At 41.2% G+C, this 17402-nt stretch overlaps 1 non-coding gene across 1 annotated transcript; it reads right to left on the bottom strand.

Annotated features, from left to right (window-relative positions):
* Positions 1 to 17012: 17012 nt before the first annotated feature.
* LOC124551477 lies at positions 17013 to 17153 on the bottom strand. The gene has a single exon (XR_006967846.1). It is a non-coding gene; the product is annotated as a U4 spliceosomal RNA (small nuclear RNA).
* Positions 17154 to 17402: the final 249 nt, after the last annotated feature.

The raw sequence follows: 17402 nt of genomic DNA, 5'->3' as shown, positions 1-17402 counted from the left end.
CACATATTGATGACGTTATGAGGGGTAGAATACTAAGGCGGCTGGAGGCTGGTCAAACACAGCAGGTCGTAGCACGGGCCATCCGTGTGCCACAAAGTGTGATCTCAAGATTATGGCAACGATCCCAGCAGACAGGAAATGTGTCCAAGCACTACAGTACGGGACGTCCACAGTGTACAACACCACCAGAAGACCGCTATCTCACCATCAGTGCCCACAGATGGCCATGGAGTACTGCAGGTAGCCTTGCTCGGGACCTACCGCAGCCAGTGGAACAGTTGTCTCCAGACACACAGTCTACAGATGACTGAACAGACATGGTTTATTCGCACGTAGACCTGCAAAGTGCATTCCACTGACCCTCATCACAGGAGAGTCCATAAATCCTGGTGTCAAGAACACAGTACATGGTCATTGGAACAGTGGTCCCAGGCTATGTTCACGGATGAGTCCACGTATAGTCCGAACAGTGATTCTAGTCAGGTTTTCATCTGGCGTGAACCAGGAACCAGATACCAACCCCTTAATGTCCTTGAAAGGGACCTGTATGGAGGTCATCGTTTGATGGTGTGGGGTGGGATTATGATTGGTACATGTACACCTCTGCATGTCTTTGACAGAGGAACTGTAACAGGTCAGGTGTATCGGGACGTTATTTTGCACCAGTATGTCTGCCTTTCCAGGGGTTCAGTGGGTCCCATCTTCCTCCTGATGAATGATAACACACAGCCCCACCGAGCTGCCATTGTGGAGGTGTATCTTGAAGCAGAAGATATCAGGCGAATGCTTGTGCTCCAGATCTAAACCCCATCGAGCACGTCTGTGATGCTCTTGGTCGACGTATCGCTGCACATCTTCAAACTCCTAGGACACTTCAGGAGCTCCGACAGGCACTGGTGCAAGAATGGGAGGCTAAACCCTAGCAGCTGCTCAACCACCAGATCCAGAGTATGCCAACCCGTTGTGAGGTCTGTGTATGTGTGCATGGTGATCGTATACCATATTGATGTCAGGCTAAATGCGCAGGAAACAGTGGCGTTTTGTAGCACATGCGTTTCAGGACGGTTTTCTCAACTTATCACCAATACTGTAGACTTACAGATCTGTGTCATGTGTTCCTTATGTGCCAGTTTGGTGTCGTGCCATGTTGTGTGGCACCACATTCTGCAGTTATCCTTAATTTATGAGTGTATACTCGTAGAATCTACTATTAACACTGTCTGCGAGGTCACTGATACACAACGTGAACATCAAGGGTCCCAACACACTTCCCTGTGGCACATCTTTAGTTACTTCTACATCTGACGATGACTCTCCATCTGCTGCGTCCTCCTACCAAAATGTCCTCCTCCAGTCATAAATTTCACTTGGTACCCCATATGATCATCCTTTTGACAATAAATGTTAGTGTGGTACTGAGTAAAATGCTTTTCAGAAACCAAGAAATACTGCTTCTACCCGACTGCCTTGATCCAAAGCTTTCAGTACATTATATGAGAAAAAGTGCAAGTTGGGTTTCACATAATTGATATTTTCAGAGCTGGTTGGCATTAAGGAGGTCATTCTGTTCAATATACCTCATTATGTTTGAGCTCAGAATATGGTCTAACAGTCTACAACAAATTGATGTCAAGGATACTGGACTGTAGTTTTGTGGATCACTTCTACTACCCTTCTTACAGACAGGTGTGATCTATGCTTTTTTCCATGAACTAAGCACTGTTTTTTTGTTCAAGGGATCTATGATAGATTATAGCTAGAAGAGGGGATACTCAGCTACAAATTCAGTATAGAACCTGATAGGGACCCAATTGTGACCTGGAGCTTTGTTCAATTTTAACAATTTCAGCTGTTCCTCAACACCACTGACACTAATTCTTATTTCATTCATCTCTGCAGTGGTATGAGGATCAAAATGGGGCAATTCTCCTGGATTTTCCTTTGCAAAAGAACATTTGAAACAGAGTAAAGCATTTCAGCTTTTGCTTTGCTACCCTCAATTTCAGTTCCTGTTTTATTGGATAGGGACTGGGAACTAATTTTGGTGCCACCTACATCCTTTACATAGGCCTATGACCAGATTCTCTTTCGATTTTGTGAAATATCATTTTGACAATATTCTGCTACAGTAGTCACTGAAGACACCACACATTGCTCTCTTGACAGCCCAATGTGTTTCATTCAGCATCTCTCTGTAAATAGTCCTACAGCTTGGTTTCACATGTATTACACAGTAATCTCTATTTCTTTAGAAATTTCTTTACAGTGGCTGTATACCATGGAGAGTCCCTACCATTACGAAGTGTACATATCTGTCCAGTCACTGCTCAACTATTCTTTTAAACTTAAGCCATAGTTCTTCTACATGCTCCTGCTCTGTGCTGAAAGTTTTAATCCTCTCATTGATATATGACACTATCAATTTTTTCATCTAGTTTACTGAACTTACAAATCTTTCTGGTTGTCTAGTTGTGTTAACTGAACATTCATAGCTTTCTTGTTGTTTTACTTTTTCACGATTATAAGAGAACACAAATTATAGTTTCAAGACAAAGACCTTTTATTTCATATTTCTGTGGTGCAGACTTCTAGGATGATACCCAGGTAGCCTGCACACAAATGTGAACCAGGAAGAGGTGCCAAAACAAATTGATGAGAAAAGGGCTTTATATCACATTTTGACTAAAGGAATGGATACATTCCTAGGACACATCCTGAGACATAAAGAGTAACTGATGCATAGTGTACCGGTAGCCCCATGTCTAGTTTAGGTTGAAAGGTCACTGACACAAGTTGGCAAAGCACAATTGCAGGCTTCTTTAACCCAAACTGTCTGTCTCTATAGTCTTAAATTTGTGATTATTGTTCACAGAGATCACAACTCCTTCCTTCTCCACATTGCTTTTGCAGTAGGAAGCTGCTAGTTTAACAACATGCAACATTTTTATCCACCATACTCTGCAATCCACCATGAAGTAAGTGGCAGAGGGTACATCCCATTGTAAAAGTTGTAAAGGTTTCTTCCCATTCCATTCCCGTATTGTATGAGGAGTATGACTGATGGTGGATGATGTCTGAGTAGTTGTTGCGTGACAACATGAAGTGTTCACTGCAATGAGATAGGTTAAAAAGGCGGAAAAACTAATGGGAGAGGGAACAGGTGGATAAAGGGATACGGTGTTACAGTGGTTGTTAATAGGCTGGTGATTTGACAATGGAGAAGACTCGACTATGGCGATGAGGTATAGTTGTTGAAAGATTTGGTGGAAAATGGTGTTGAATGTACCTGGTGATCAGAAGCAATGACTGTGACAAGATCTCGGTACCGCTATACAGTGCAGACTGCAGCTAACGATAACGCCATTGGAGCCGTTAGAAGCGGCAACTGAACTGATGACACGTGCAATGGTGGCGGTGGCACGAAAGACGACAGAGGAAAATTGGGAACGCAAAAACTTTACCCAAACAATGAAAGCAATCTGAGAGCAGTTAGGCTAACCACTCCTAGAGAAAAACTAGGGGCTCCAACCGTCCGATGGGCGGAGTTACCTGAATTATTCTGAATTCACAGGATACACATGCAGATGTACAGTTTTGTTCGTAAGTTGGGCGACCAGTTGAGAAAAATACATGTAAATTATCGGTACAGTAAACGTCTCAGGACGAAACCATTAACACAGAAAGCTACGTAAAAAAGATGCGTTTCTTCCAAATAGGGCAAACAGTAAATCGACAACGTGAAAGATAATGCACTCACTTGCCCTCAACGCTACAAATTAGCGTTGGAAAGGTCCACAGGTTTCATTGTGCGTATTTCCTTTCAAAAATTCGAAATGAATTTTCAGTTTTATTCTCTAGTGAAGCCGATGCCCACAGACAAAGAAACACTAACTCGAACATAAAGAAATTATTTTTCTGTCACGACATTCACAGTAGTTACCGCACGTTTTGTGATTTTCTTTATTTTCCTAACTGAGCAGTACTGAAATTTCTTCTGCTGACGATACCGTACCTCAGTATACTGCTGATTTTAAATTCTTGAGCGTCGGGCCGGAGTTAGTATCTTTCGCCTTACAATTGCACGCGTTGCTAACAATTTCGCGGTGGTTGGTAAGCCTGATCAGTGAAAAGTAGAGCGAACAACTGGATGCAAACGGGAGTTGTGGTTATTGTTGCGGCTAATGCGCAATGTTTTGATTGGCGTTTATTATTGCGGATTTGGTATCGTGAGAGTTACACAGCACAGTTGTTTCTACAGAACTTGATTAAGAACAAGCCACATTTACCTAAGTTTATTGGGTCAACGTACTCTGACGCTGCGTCGGTCTTCTGGTTGAGGTAAGTTTCATAGCACATAACATAAGGAACGTGCCCGGGACGGCCACATTTATCTCAGTTTAGTACGCTAACATACCCTGGTGTTGTGTCGGCAGTCAGTTTGAGGTAAGATTCAAAGACGAAACGTGATATTAAATACAGTATAGCGTTCGGCATCAGTTTCGAAGCGAAACTAATTATTAAGTGTGCAGTGCACCACCCTATCTTTAATGTGGGACCACAGAGTATTCAGTGAATCTCAACACGCTATCGGTGACTGCATTCGCGGCATATGTAACGTGCTTAAGGTTGCAAAACAGCTGCGAGGTAAATTCAGAAAACGAAGTACTGGATACTAGCCAAGAAATGGTGGAAAGCGGGAGGACCTAACTCGTTTTCAACCACACACAGTACAATTTCTCATCCAGCCTTTTGTTTTCAATAAAACATGTTATTTACTCGTGTAGTGTTTATAAGATTGTTAATCCTCGCCAATAGTGTGTCAACAGCAACAAGCAGCTCATTGATGGTTTTGGTTGCTTTTGAACTTGCTGAGGCACCTTCAGGGTTCGTGAATCTGTGATCGAGCAGTCTTGATAGGGCTAAAATGTTATAATGTTCACTTTATAGTAAGTGCGTTTTAATTTGTAATCGTGTTACTCTTCAGGCTGCACATATATATATATCAGGTGCTGAACATCTCAGTTTATAATAGGGGCACCAGTTGTACAATTTTTACAACAGTAAACACTTCACATTTACACTTATAACTAATTTGTATTACTCATTCCTAAACTCGTAACTAATTATCTGCATTTCCGTAGTATTGGGTATTTGCCATTAGTGAACTAGGTTAATTATTCAGTTATTTACCGTACTGACTTTTTAATTGCGTGCCAGATTTTTTTTTATTCAGCATGCGATTTAATAGTATTACGCACAAATGCTTTTATTTACTTTGAACTGCAGATAATAGTTGTCAGTTGTAATAAGTTTATTTATTTTTATTTTTTTTACAATCATGGCCCTTACGTTGTTTCAACGTCGATTTTACTATGCTTCAAAAACGTCATAACTATACGCATTGTCGATGTTGTAATTATCGTGGATCATCTTACGTATCTAGGTCAAATCTGCACTGCAATCAGAAAACATGTATGTTAGACACTGTGATTCGATGAGGTTTCGGGATTGAAGCCGGATCATGTTGACTTCTTGCCACAATATTTCTGTTGGCGGACATTCACCTGAAGATGGCTGGACGATTGCCAAGAAGTCAACATGTTCCGGCTGCAATCCCAAAACCTCATCGAATGTTAGAATGTGTCTGCACCCTATACCCAAATTTAGAACTTCCTTGTATTAATCTGCAAACAAATGACCTCAATGTAGTCGAGATCTTAAAATCTCACATTCCTTCCTAAATTGTAGCACCAGAAAGAACGGTGTAAATAATACGATTATTTAACAGTTCATTCAAAAGTTATATTGCGCATCTAAGCAGCAAACTGACATTATTTCGATTACGTAGTGCGGAAAAATGTTGCATTATATTGTTGTCAGGTAGTAGCAACTTTTTTGCTGCTGCAGCACTGAGGCGTCTGTGGTATACGTGGACCCAAAGTAGCCATAAATGTGTTATTTGATTTACGCTAAATTAGTAATAGTTCATAGCATGACAGAAACAGGATACGAGATACTTCGCGCAGTTAGGTGTATTGAGAATAGTCCTACAAGACACGGCTAGAAAGCAATGAGTTACGACAGCCAATTAGTCCTTATTGCAGGCTGTATTATCGCCATAGAATGGCAGGAATACATTTGCAGGTCATTTATCTAGGATTTTAAATTAAAAGTCCAGACTTTCCGTTCCATGTCCATGACTATTGTATCTACGCAACTGGGTATACAGAGACATTTAGAAAAAGAGTGAATGTTTGTGGCACAGAGCGCAAAAAAAATGGTTCAAATGGCTCTGAGCACTATGGGACTCAACTGCTGTGGTCATAAGTCCCCTAGAACTTAGAACTACTTAAACCTAACTAACCTAAGGACATCACACACATCCATGCCCGAGGCAGGATTCGAACCTGCGACCGTAGCGGTTCCAGACTGTAGCGCCTTTAACCGCTCGGCCACTCCGGCCGGCACAGAACGCAAACTAAACCGTCCTAGAGTAATAAATAAGGTAGCTGAACACGTTGACAACTTCACAGAAACACTACGCTGATTCAAATAATATATTCGTACAGGTAGCAGAAATAGACATTAATCCTATACGAAGTGAAGCACTAGGGGTACTGCACTAAAAATTTCAGAAATATTATAAAAAAGCCAGTTCACTTGTTTTGCACTTAAAGAACACTGGGAAATGTCTTTACGGTCGTTCCCAACAGCCACAGCGTTGAGTGTTGCCATCAGTTTTGGCAGCGGATACTACTTCCACACGGTTAGCTATAGCATCACATGGATATTTCCCATTGTCCGACTATACTCCGTTCATCATCAGAATAAACCTCATGTAAACGTTACTCTATGCATTCTACCGCGTTTGCTGAAACCTCATTGGATTTCGTTTCACGTGGAGCGGAAGCCAAGCTGTCTCGAGTAAGTACAAAATGAGGATACTTTTTAGGCTGTCCGTTACGCGTGCATCGACTCAGCGATGATACGGGACAACAGCTTTACCGGCGCATTTAACTTGAACAGCGCTAGCCGGGCAAGTGATTCACCTAACCTGCAATGATGTGAACAGCTGCAGTAAAGACGCGAAACGAGACGAACCGAGAAACAATATAGCTTTAAATGTCGTTTAATTGTCAAACAGAAGGAAATAATACATGGCAAAACAGGAGTTACGCTTAGGCCGGTATTACACTATCAAATTTCTTTGTCCAATATCTTTGTCAAAGATATTTGATAGTGTAATAGGGACTTTGTCAAATGTCGTCCAATATTTGATCAAATCTAGGGCCTCGCTGTATATTTGATCAAAGAAACCGCTTGTCTTCTGTTCACTGCAATGTGACATGTTACCACATGGAGCGCTAGCATCGCTGCAGCGTTCTGTCGTCTGTAGTGTTTTTATAACCATTGCAGGTATATACAATTGGTGTGTGCCGATGCCGACAACTACAAAATTAATAGAGATGTCTGCAGCTGATGAGGCGCTTAGAAGATTGGAGACCTAACCTAACATAACCCTCTCCTGTAGCAAGGAATCGGAGTGTTATAGTGAGCCTGTCTTCTGAAGATGTAGCAGTTGTTAAGTGAATATTGTGCTTTGTGATATGAGGATACACTTCATTGAGCACATACAGAAATGTATGCTCATCCATTCTTAAGTAATTAATGTATGACTTGACGTCTTCCACTGTAAGCTCACGTAACAAGTTTTGTAGAATGCTTTTGCATGTCGTCGTAAAACTCACGGCTTCACCCGGATTAGATTAGTTTTTCGTTCCATAGATCCGTGCTGAGGAGATCCTCGTGGATGTGGAACATGTCGATTTTTTAAGCTGAAATAACAATACTAATAGTATGAATAAATACAATACATCATTTGTTTCTATTAAAAATTTCGCCAATGGAGTAGGAGGAGTTGGCCAGTAGTAAGTCTTTCAGTCTATTTTTAAACTGATCTTTAGTTTTAACTAAATTTTTTATGTTTCCTGGCAAATTATTGAAGATGAGTGTTCCTGAGTAGTGGACCCCTTTTTGAACTAAAGTAAGTGCTTGTAAGTCATTGTGCAGTTCATTTTTGTTCCTGGTGTTGTATGTATGAACTGAGTTGTTTGTTGGAAAAAAAGATATATTATTTACGACAAAATTCATTAAGAAGTAAATATACTGAGAGGCAGTAGTTAGTATACCCAGTTCTTTGAATTCGTTTCTGCAGGAGGTCCGTGAATTTACTCCACAAATAATACGTATTACACGCTTTTGGACCTTGAAAACTTTTGTTTGACTTCGAGATTTACCCCAAAATATTATCCCATATGACATTATGGAATGAAAGTATGCAAGCTTTTTCATTTTTATGTTGCCTATGTCTGCAAATACAGATTTGTTAAGGCCTTTCTGCAGTTCTGTGGTATGCTCCTCCCAACTGAATTTATTATCAAGTTGTAATCCCAGGACTTTTATGTCTGTCAACCTCGTATGTATGGTTCCATTTTTTCCCCCACTTCTTTTCCGCATGTGCACACAATGCAATTGGAGTACGTAGAACTGCTGCGGTTAATAACAAGTTGTTGTCAGCCGTCTTGAACTTTGACGAAAAATTTGATGACAGTGTAATACCCCTTCTAGCGCTACGTCAAAGATCTTCGTCAAATATATTGGACGGAATATTGGATCACATCTTTGATCAAATCTTTGACAAAGAAATTTGATAGTGTAATACCGGCCTTAGGTGACCGGACGGAAAACATAACATGCTGTCGATCATAGCTAACATAGTATAGTAACTAAAAGCAAGAGTGATGAAAATAACAAGGGTAATTTTTCTGCGTGAGGTATGTATAGCATAAAACCACACTGCAGATTTCCCATGTAGTTAAATATTGAAGCCATGAAAGTCAGCCGTCTGGTAGTCTCATAAATCATTCCATATCGGACTCCGATGAATAGGGTACATTTCAGTACAGCTACGTTGATAACGAGTTAATCAGCAGCTGCTACTAAAAAAAAATCCACATTTCCTCCTCTTTCATGATGTGCTGATCTGCATGTCGTCATCGTTCGGCAGTGACGTGCCACGACGTTTCGCGCATTAGTTCCAGTACGTTTGGCAGCTTAAGTGTCTTGTTATTTCTCGCGACAAATTCCTTAATTTGGTTCCCGATCAATTCTGTTGGGTTCAGACTGTAGTGTTATGGCAACTGTAAAAATGCAGTATTTGTACAGTGACGCCGCGAAAATTGTTTCCATGTTTCTACGACGCGTATCACTTTGGCTCCTCGAGACCACGTCTGTCGAAGAACAATGTGCATATTCAGATAAAGAGTATTTGACTCTTCATTTTTCTCCAAAAAAATTAATTATGTAATGTTAATAATCTTTCATAAAATATCGATAATTAAGAATGTATGTTTGCAATGGAAACCAGAATTTCGCGTGCGATATGTAATTAGAAACTAGAAAACATGGATTTTTCTTCAAAAATGATGGTAAAGTGAGTTAACATGTATTTGATGAATTTCATATTTAAATGATATAGGTATTCAAACCGAATAAACAAAAATTACAGATCATAGCGAGCTTCGAACCGCAGCCCGCCAGCATAAACGAATATCGCTCTACGACGCTACCAGTTATGCCGCTTAAATGGTTCTGAGCACTATGGGACTTAACTGCTGTAGTCATCAGTCCCCCAGAACTTAGAACTACTTAATCCTAACTAACCTAAGGACATCACACACATCCATGCCCGAGGCAGAATTCGAACCTGCGACCGTAGCGGTCACGCGGTTCCAGACTGTAGCGCCTAGAACCGCACGGCTACTCCGGCCGTATGCCGCTTAAAAACAACGCTGATCTTTCGCTGCAATCTTGTGAAAAACATAAACAACACCTTGTTTCTCGCCATTAACAGTGTTCGGCGCGCGTGTTTCAGTACGCAGCAGGAAGTAGTGTCATCGTTTTCACGAACAGCGAGACAATCAGAGCAGAAGTAGCGTTTACAGAGACTGTGACTATACGGGATTTTTAAAGTATAAATTACATGCTAAAGTATGATTAAGAAACACGTTGATGGCGTTAACTCATCAGCATGTCTTTGAAAGGTTCTTTCACAGTGACGTAGTAATAAGATATCCAATACATAAAGTTGGATCTACTTCCATCAACGGAACATCTGTGCACGAGAGCTACGGCTGTTGACCATCATCGCTTTTGTGTGTATTTACATTAGGTTTATTCTTATGATGAACGAAGTATTGGTATTTCTAGTCAGCCATGAATATTTTCGCTCTGTGCGCGTCGTCGCGCAAGGAGAAGGGTTCATTATGTTCTATAAATCGGAATTAATCATGGATAAACTTAACTGTTTTCTGTATTCAAAAACACTCGGTATTACGTAAGTTATACATGATGTGGTTATTTTGAAAAAAACGTTTAAAATATTATAAAATTATGACACTGTGAGGTTTTGGGTATCGCTGTCAGTTTTAACTGGGAACCTGTAAACAGTACGAACGTAGACACTTTTTCCGGCCTCTACCGATCAGAACCAGTATGGCTGGACATTGAAACAATATACAGATTTCTCATACTGGACACGAATTTACGCATTTCACTCCCTCTCCCCGCTGACACTGGCCAGAGGTAATCGCTGCAAGATTCTAGTGAAACTCGGTAGAAGTCTTTTACTTCATTATTTGCGATTGACAAGCGAAATGGAAGTAGGATACGGAAATACGACTTACTGCTGGTCGTAGAATCAGATCAGGCTGTGGATCAGACAAGAATATTGCTGTCTTTCATAACATTTGCAGACTAGAACTTCCCACTTTCTTGTCTTCAGCGGTATGGAGCAGTTTAAAGAGCCGTACCACCACATAAGACAGAATTACTGAAGTGTGCGATCGCTACTTTCTTAGATTTCTCAAACTTTCAAGTACAGTAATTAATAACTTTACAGCTAAATATGTGTGTAAGTTTTCAAAAAGTTTCTGCAACGTCACTAGGTACACGTGATGTTTTTACGTCAGAAACATGAAATTCCCTACCAAGGTTAACTTGAAAGAAACGCTCATATTTCCCTTTTTACGTTATCATTAATATTGAACTAAAATTCTGCTACCAATTGGAAAGCTCAATTGGGAGCATGCCTCAAAGTTTGGAGTACATTTTATTGTGTTTCCATTCATTGTGATGCAGGAAGGCTTCCAAGTTTAAAAGTTTTATCAAGTAACCCCAAAAGACGGTAGCATTTTTCTGTACAGCGACTCTATGATATATATGCACGACCACACATGCTCCCCGGTGCACGAAGGACATCCTAACATCACTTTTGAAATAAATGGACCCAGTACAAGTTTGTTCGAACAGTTTCAAATTTGTTGTACAGTGTGAGTCACTAACTATTGCCACCAAGAATAACTCCGAAAGTGTGATAGGAGCTGAAAAAGTTGCATGGGACAACGGGGGCCATAATATGACGTTGGTTTTTTGTTGCTTGATGGGGTCACTTCAGAGGCATGAAGGTCAACTTTGTTTTTATAAATGGGATGCTATAGTTTGGTACCTATTTTCTGATAGCGACTATCGAGACGAATCCAATGATGTGTAACAGTAAGGTCTTTGAATGTCAACGAAGATCAAACAGGTGGCATGAACGTCCATTTACAGAAAGTGTTCGGAGTGATGACCACTGGTATCAACGCAGTGCTGCAATCTTCTTATCATGGATTGAGTGGTATTCCTTATAACCTCGGCCCTTATCGAAGCACTTAAGGGCCAAAGAAACTGGTACACCTGCCTAATATCTTGTAGGGCCCCCGCTAGCACGCCGAAATGTCGCAACATGACGCGGCATGGATTCGAGTAATGTCTTGAAGTAATGCGGAAGGGAATTGACATCATGGATTCTGCAGGGCTGTCCATAAATCCGCAAGACTACGACAGGGTGGAGATCTCTTCTGAACAGTACGTTGCAGGGCATCCTTGATATGCTCAATAATGTTCATATCTGGGGAGTTTGGTGGCCAGAGTTTAGTGCAGAGCTTCACAACATAAGTGCTCGCGGAGCAAGCTGTGAGCAGCAAGGCGCGAGCACGGAACAGCGCGAGCACGCTACCCCCACTACCGGGCCAGAGCGGAGAGTGGGGAGAGTCACGTGAGGCACCAACAGCTGCCGCCAGTCAATGTAAAGCCGCGGCCACCTGCAGGGATATCACTCACGAATTATTACTGCGACAAATGAAACAAATAAAGGAGAATGTACACGTGCCACATAATTTTATTAACTTAGTGTATGCCTCTACATTCGTATTAATTTGTGAACTGTTACACAATAAAAGGTGTCACTGAAGTGTGGTATTCTCGGTTATCTTGTACTTTTTGCCCTTTACAATTGCGTCTATGTTCGGAGTAATTGTTCTTGTGCATTGTAGGCGCAGCATGCAGTTTAAATTTCGATCAGACAATGCGTTTCTCATGCGCGTCTTGTTACATTTCATTGCAGAGAACAGTTGTTCACAAACATACGTGGAACCAAACATTGATATTATTGTAGCCGCCAGTTTGTGCAAACGAGGAAATCTATCCTGAGGGAAGTGTCTGTAGAATTCCAAAATGTTTTTCTTGTTCTGAAAGTTGTCTCTGTATTCTCTGTCACACTGCAGGTCAATAATTTCTAGTTGCAGCTCAGGACGAATCTCTTCAATATTCGCTGAATATGGAGAGGAGAACAGATAAAAATCACTGTCTAGTGCTGTCAGATCTTGAAAGCGTTGATCAAATTCTTCATTAAGGGCAACTAAACTATGTGAATAACGTTCACAATCTTTGTGAACATCTTGCATGGATGATAATTTAGGAAAATGAGCTAGATTTCCTGTTTCCAGCTGACTCACCCAAAGTGTCAATTTCATTTTAAAAGCTCGTATTCGATCTATGAAATGAGTAATTAGCAGATCTTTACCTTGTAGGGAAATGTTTAAAGTATTCAGATGGCTAATTAAATCTGCTAAGAACGCGAGATCACATTTCCATGAAGGCTCTTTCAATTCAGGAACACACATGTTTTTTTTATTTCCATGAACATATTTATCTCATCTAATAGGCAAAAAAATTCGATTTAATAATTCGCCACGACTAAGCCAGCGGACCTCGCTGTAACAAGGCAGGCTTTCTACATCCTCAAGAAAGCTTTTAAATTGCCTGTGTTGTAGCCCATGCTTCCTTATATAATTGGTTGTACGAACAACAACACTCATCACATGTTTTAGAGTGATACTCTTTGCACATAAGTTTTCCTGGTGGATCACACAGTGAACGCCCCTTATTTCATTCGGCACGGTCAGTTTTTGCATTTTCTCCTTCAACAGCGCAACGAAACCTGATTTTTTCCCTGTCATCGCTGGTGCACCGTCTGTAGACACTGAAACTAAAGAATTCAACGACAATCCTATATTTTCAAGTCTTTCTTCAACACTACATAAAATATCACCTCCGGTTGTAGTGTTCTTGATGGCTACTACATCGAGGAGCTCCTCCCTCACCTGAAGATCTCTATTAACACCTCTAATAAATATTCCAAGCTGCGCTGTTCCAGTGATATCAACACTTTCGTCCAGAGCTAGAGAACACGCCATAAAATCTTTACAGATATTTGCAAGCTGGCTCTGGACGTCGTCTGTCATGTCCTGTATGCGACGCATAATGGTCACAATCCGAAACTGTTCAACTTGAGATGGACACAAATGTTCCGCTTTAACTACCATTCATTCTTTTATTAAATCGCTATCAGTGAAGGGGCGGAGGGATTTTGCTAAAAGCAAAGCAATTTTGTAACTCACTCTGAGAGCTGCCTCAGTTGATTTTTCTTCGTCGTCCAGATCTTCTTCGGATAGCTTCCTTTTAAGTTTAATAACTTCCTGTGCACGATCTGGTCCATCACATTATCCACTTCCGTAGTCTTTCGCGTGGTACGACATATAATGTCGCTGCAATTTAAATTTCCTGAAAGAATTCAGCGTTTTGTGTCATACTAAACATTTTGCAACACCCTCTTTTTCTGTAAACAGATACAACTCCTCCCAATGGGGGTTGAACTTCGAAAGCATGGTTGGGGCTACACAACGGCGACTTGACATGATTCTTAACCGGCGAAGCGAGTATTAGAGCTGATCGTAGTACTTTAAATGTTACACCGTCGGCGCGAATTCAATAGGCAAGCTGCGGCCCTATACAAACGTGCGCGCGCATTTCCCCTCCCTCCCTACTCCTCCCCCGTGCACCTGCTCGCGAGCACGTGCCTGAGAAGACGCGAGTACGTGCCTGAGAAGACGCGAGTACTCGCGCTCAAAACCGGCCAGTTGTTAAGCCCTGGTTTAGAGACTCACAAGAGTGTTTCTGGAACAACCCTGTAGCAATTCTGGACGTGTGGGATGTCCCGTTGTCCTGCTGGAATTGTTCACGTCCGACGGAATGCACACTAAACATGAATGGGCCCAGGTGATCAGACAGGATGCTTGCGTACGTGTCACCTATCAGAGTTGCATCTAGACATATCAAGGGACCCATATCACTGTAACAGCACACGTCCCACACCATTACAGAGCCTCCACCATCTTGAACAGTTCCCTGCTGACATGCAGGGTCCATGGATTCATTAGGTTGTCTCCATACCTGTACACGTCCATCCGTTCGATACAATTTGAAACGAGACTCATCCGACCAGGCAACATGTTTTCAGTCATCACAGTCCAATGTCTGTGTGACGGGCCCAGGTAAGGTGCAAAGTCTTGTGTGGTACGCGAATGGGTCTTCGGCTCCGAAAGCACATGTGGATGATGTTTCGTTGAATTGTTCGCCCACTGACACTTATTGATGGCCCAGCATTGAAATCTGCAGCAATTTGCGAAAGAGTTGCACTTCTGTCACGTTGAACAATTCTCTTCAATCGTCGTTGGTCCCATTCTTGCAGGATCTTTTTCCGGCTGCAGCGATGCCGTAGATTTGGTGTTTTACCTGATTCCTGATATTTACGGTACACTCGTGGAATGGTCGTACGGGAAAAATCCCCACTTCATCGCTACCTCGGAGATGCTGTGTCCCATCGCTCGTGCGCCGACTATAACGCCACGTTCAAATTCACTTAAATCTAGATAATCTGCCATTGTAGCAGCAGTAACCGATCTAACATCTTATATAGGTGTTGCCGATCGCAGCGGCGTATTCTGCGTTTAAAAATTAAATTATGACTGACTGCGTGCTCCGATGATAGAATTCACTTAAATCTTGATAATCTGCCATTGTAGTAGCAGTAACCGATCTATCATCTTACATAGGCGTTGCCGATCGCAGCGCCGTATTTTGCCTGTTTAAAAGTTAAATTATGACTGACTGCGTGCTCCGATGATAGAATTCTAGTAAATGAGGTCGGGTGTAAAGTTACAATCTTATTCAACATGCTGCCCCTTTCCTTGTGAGCAATCGCTGACGCACATGAACGCAAGCGCAGGCACAAAAATTGTAGAATGAACGCGAGTTGGGTATTCGTATGTACACGTTGCTCATTGTTCAAGCAGTGTGATATGTATCTATTTCTTTGCTCCGCAATTTGTGCTGCGTTTATTGTGATGAGAAAGGCCAGAAAAGAAAACAGAATGTGGCTATGTGTAAAACTGTATCAAAACAACAGATATACGACAAACGAAAAGTGATGGTGTTGTTTAGTTTCCAAATTTCAGATGTAATTCACTGCGATATTGTATATTTACTCCTTAGGGAACTGCAACGATATGGCTGGCCATAACAATTCGCTAGCTAGCACCCGGCGACTTATACAGGGTGTTCGGAAATTTCCGTTACAAACTTCTAGGACTTGTAGAGAGGGGCGAGTATATAATATTTTGAATAGGAACTCATGTCTCAGTTCAGATGTGTCACGCGTCTGTTGTTGAGAGGAAAAGAGAAGTTGCATGACCTGGTATGCAGTAGGGTAGACAAATTGACGCGCACTACGTCACACAGTCACCTGATCTAATGCATTAGTGCTGTTCTGTACGTACAGTACGCTGGGTCCTCTTTTGTTTTGGAATAATGTAAACGCGTAATGTTTAAGTGTTAATACACTTAAGTGATAAATGGCTGTTTCGTTATGTTTCCCTTTGAATTAATAACTAATAATTGTACTGCGTTACACCTAATTCAGTTCTTCAAGCAAAAGTGGATGAGTTAAACATCTGAATGGAAACCATTGTACCGACATTGGTTCCTGTTCAAAATTTCCCTGTACACGAGGTGGACCTATTTGATAAGTTTCTCGAAATAAAGCATCTCGGTGATTATTCCTGGAATAGAAATACTTACGAGAGGCGCCTAGTCGTTCTGTAAAGGTTATTTCATTGGTATTTTATTTTATAAAAAGTTGTTTAGTTATTAACATCCTCGTACCCATCAAATGCGGTAATGCCACAGACTCCACTAGAACGGAGGCCCTTACGCACTGCCTACAATTAGAGGAAACAACGCATACACAAATACGCATGCGTAGTTGAGCTGTTAGAAATGAATGCGTACGCGCAACGTCGAACAGAAAAAAGGCATCGTTTGGACGCATCTTAAATGACAACATATTAGAAAGAAATGATAAGACCCTCCTGTGTCTTGCTTTGGTCACCGCAGTCTTAGTTGTTTTAACAGAGAGGTCGTGCTATTGCGACATACGGTAGCGTATTTGTAGTTAATTACCCCTAACTGATGATCCTTATTAATAACAGAATAAGGCGTTTTAAGTAGCATAATGTGTTGGATTAAAATGATTATTTATGTTTCGACTGCAGAGTAATGAAAAGTCAAATCATTTCTTTTAAGCGTTTCCACATGGCGATCAGTCTTCGTAACTAAAAGTAGGCACAGAATTGTTGCTTTGTGTTTTCTGTATTACCTCACTTTCAGTAGTACCAATATCACATTACTCACTTGCATAATATAAATTATCATATGTTTGAATTGCCTTAATACTCCCGGAGGAGTGTGCAAAAATTGCCGTAGCGGACGGTATTTCACGTCCACTAGGCGGGGTATTGGTAAAAGTTTTCAACTAGCAATAATCGCACCTCGGATAAACCTCATTGGTTACGATATTGCCACTGCGCAAAGGTGATATAAGCAGTCTGCTGTCCAGTACTTATCACCTAAGGCAATACCTATTTTTGACGAGTACAGTATTCAGAAATTTGTTGGAAATACGCAACGAGGATTATAAAATCATCTCAGCTCGTAAGCTTTTGGAAAAAAATCGTTTTTAATTTACTAAAATGAAATTTTAGTTTGTAAACAATAAACTATAAGGGAATGAATAGAGACCAATGTTGCTGAGGTGTGTCCTGCCATCTGGTGAAGCAAACTGT

This window comes from Schistocerca americana, chromosome 9 (genome assembly GCF_021461395.2).
Source record: "Schistocerca americana isolate TAMUIC-IGC-003095 chromosome 9, iqSchAmer2.1, whole genome shotgun sequence".
NCBI classification, from domain to species: domain Eukaryota; kingdom Metazoa; phylum Arthropoda; class Insecta; order Orthoptera; family Acrididae; genus Schistocerca; species Schistocerca americana.
This window is presented reverse-complemented; position numbering and strand designations above follow the sequence as displayed.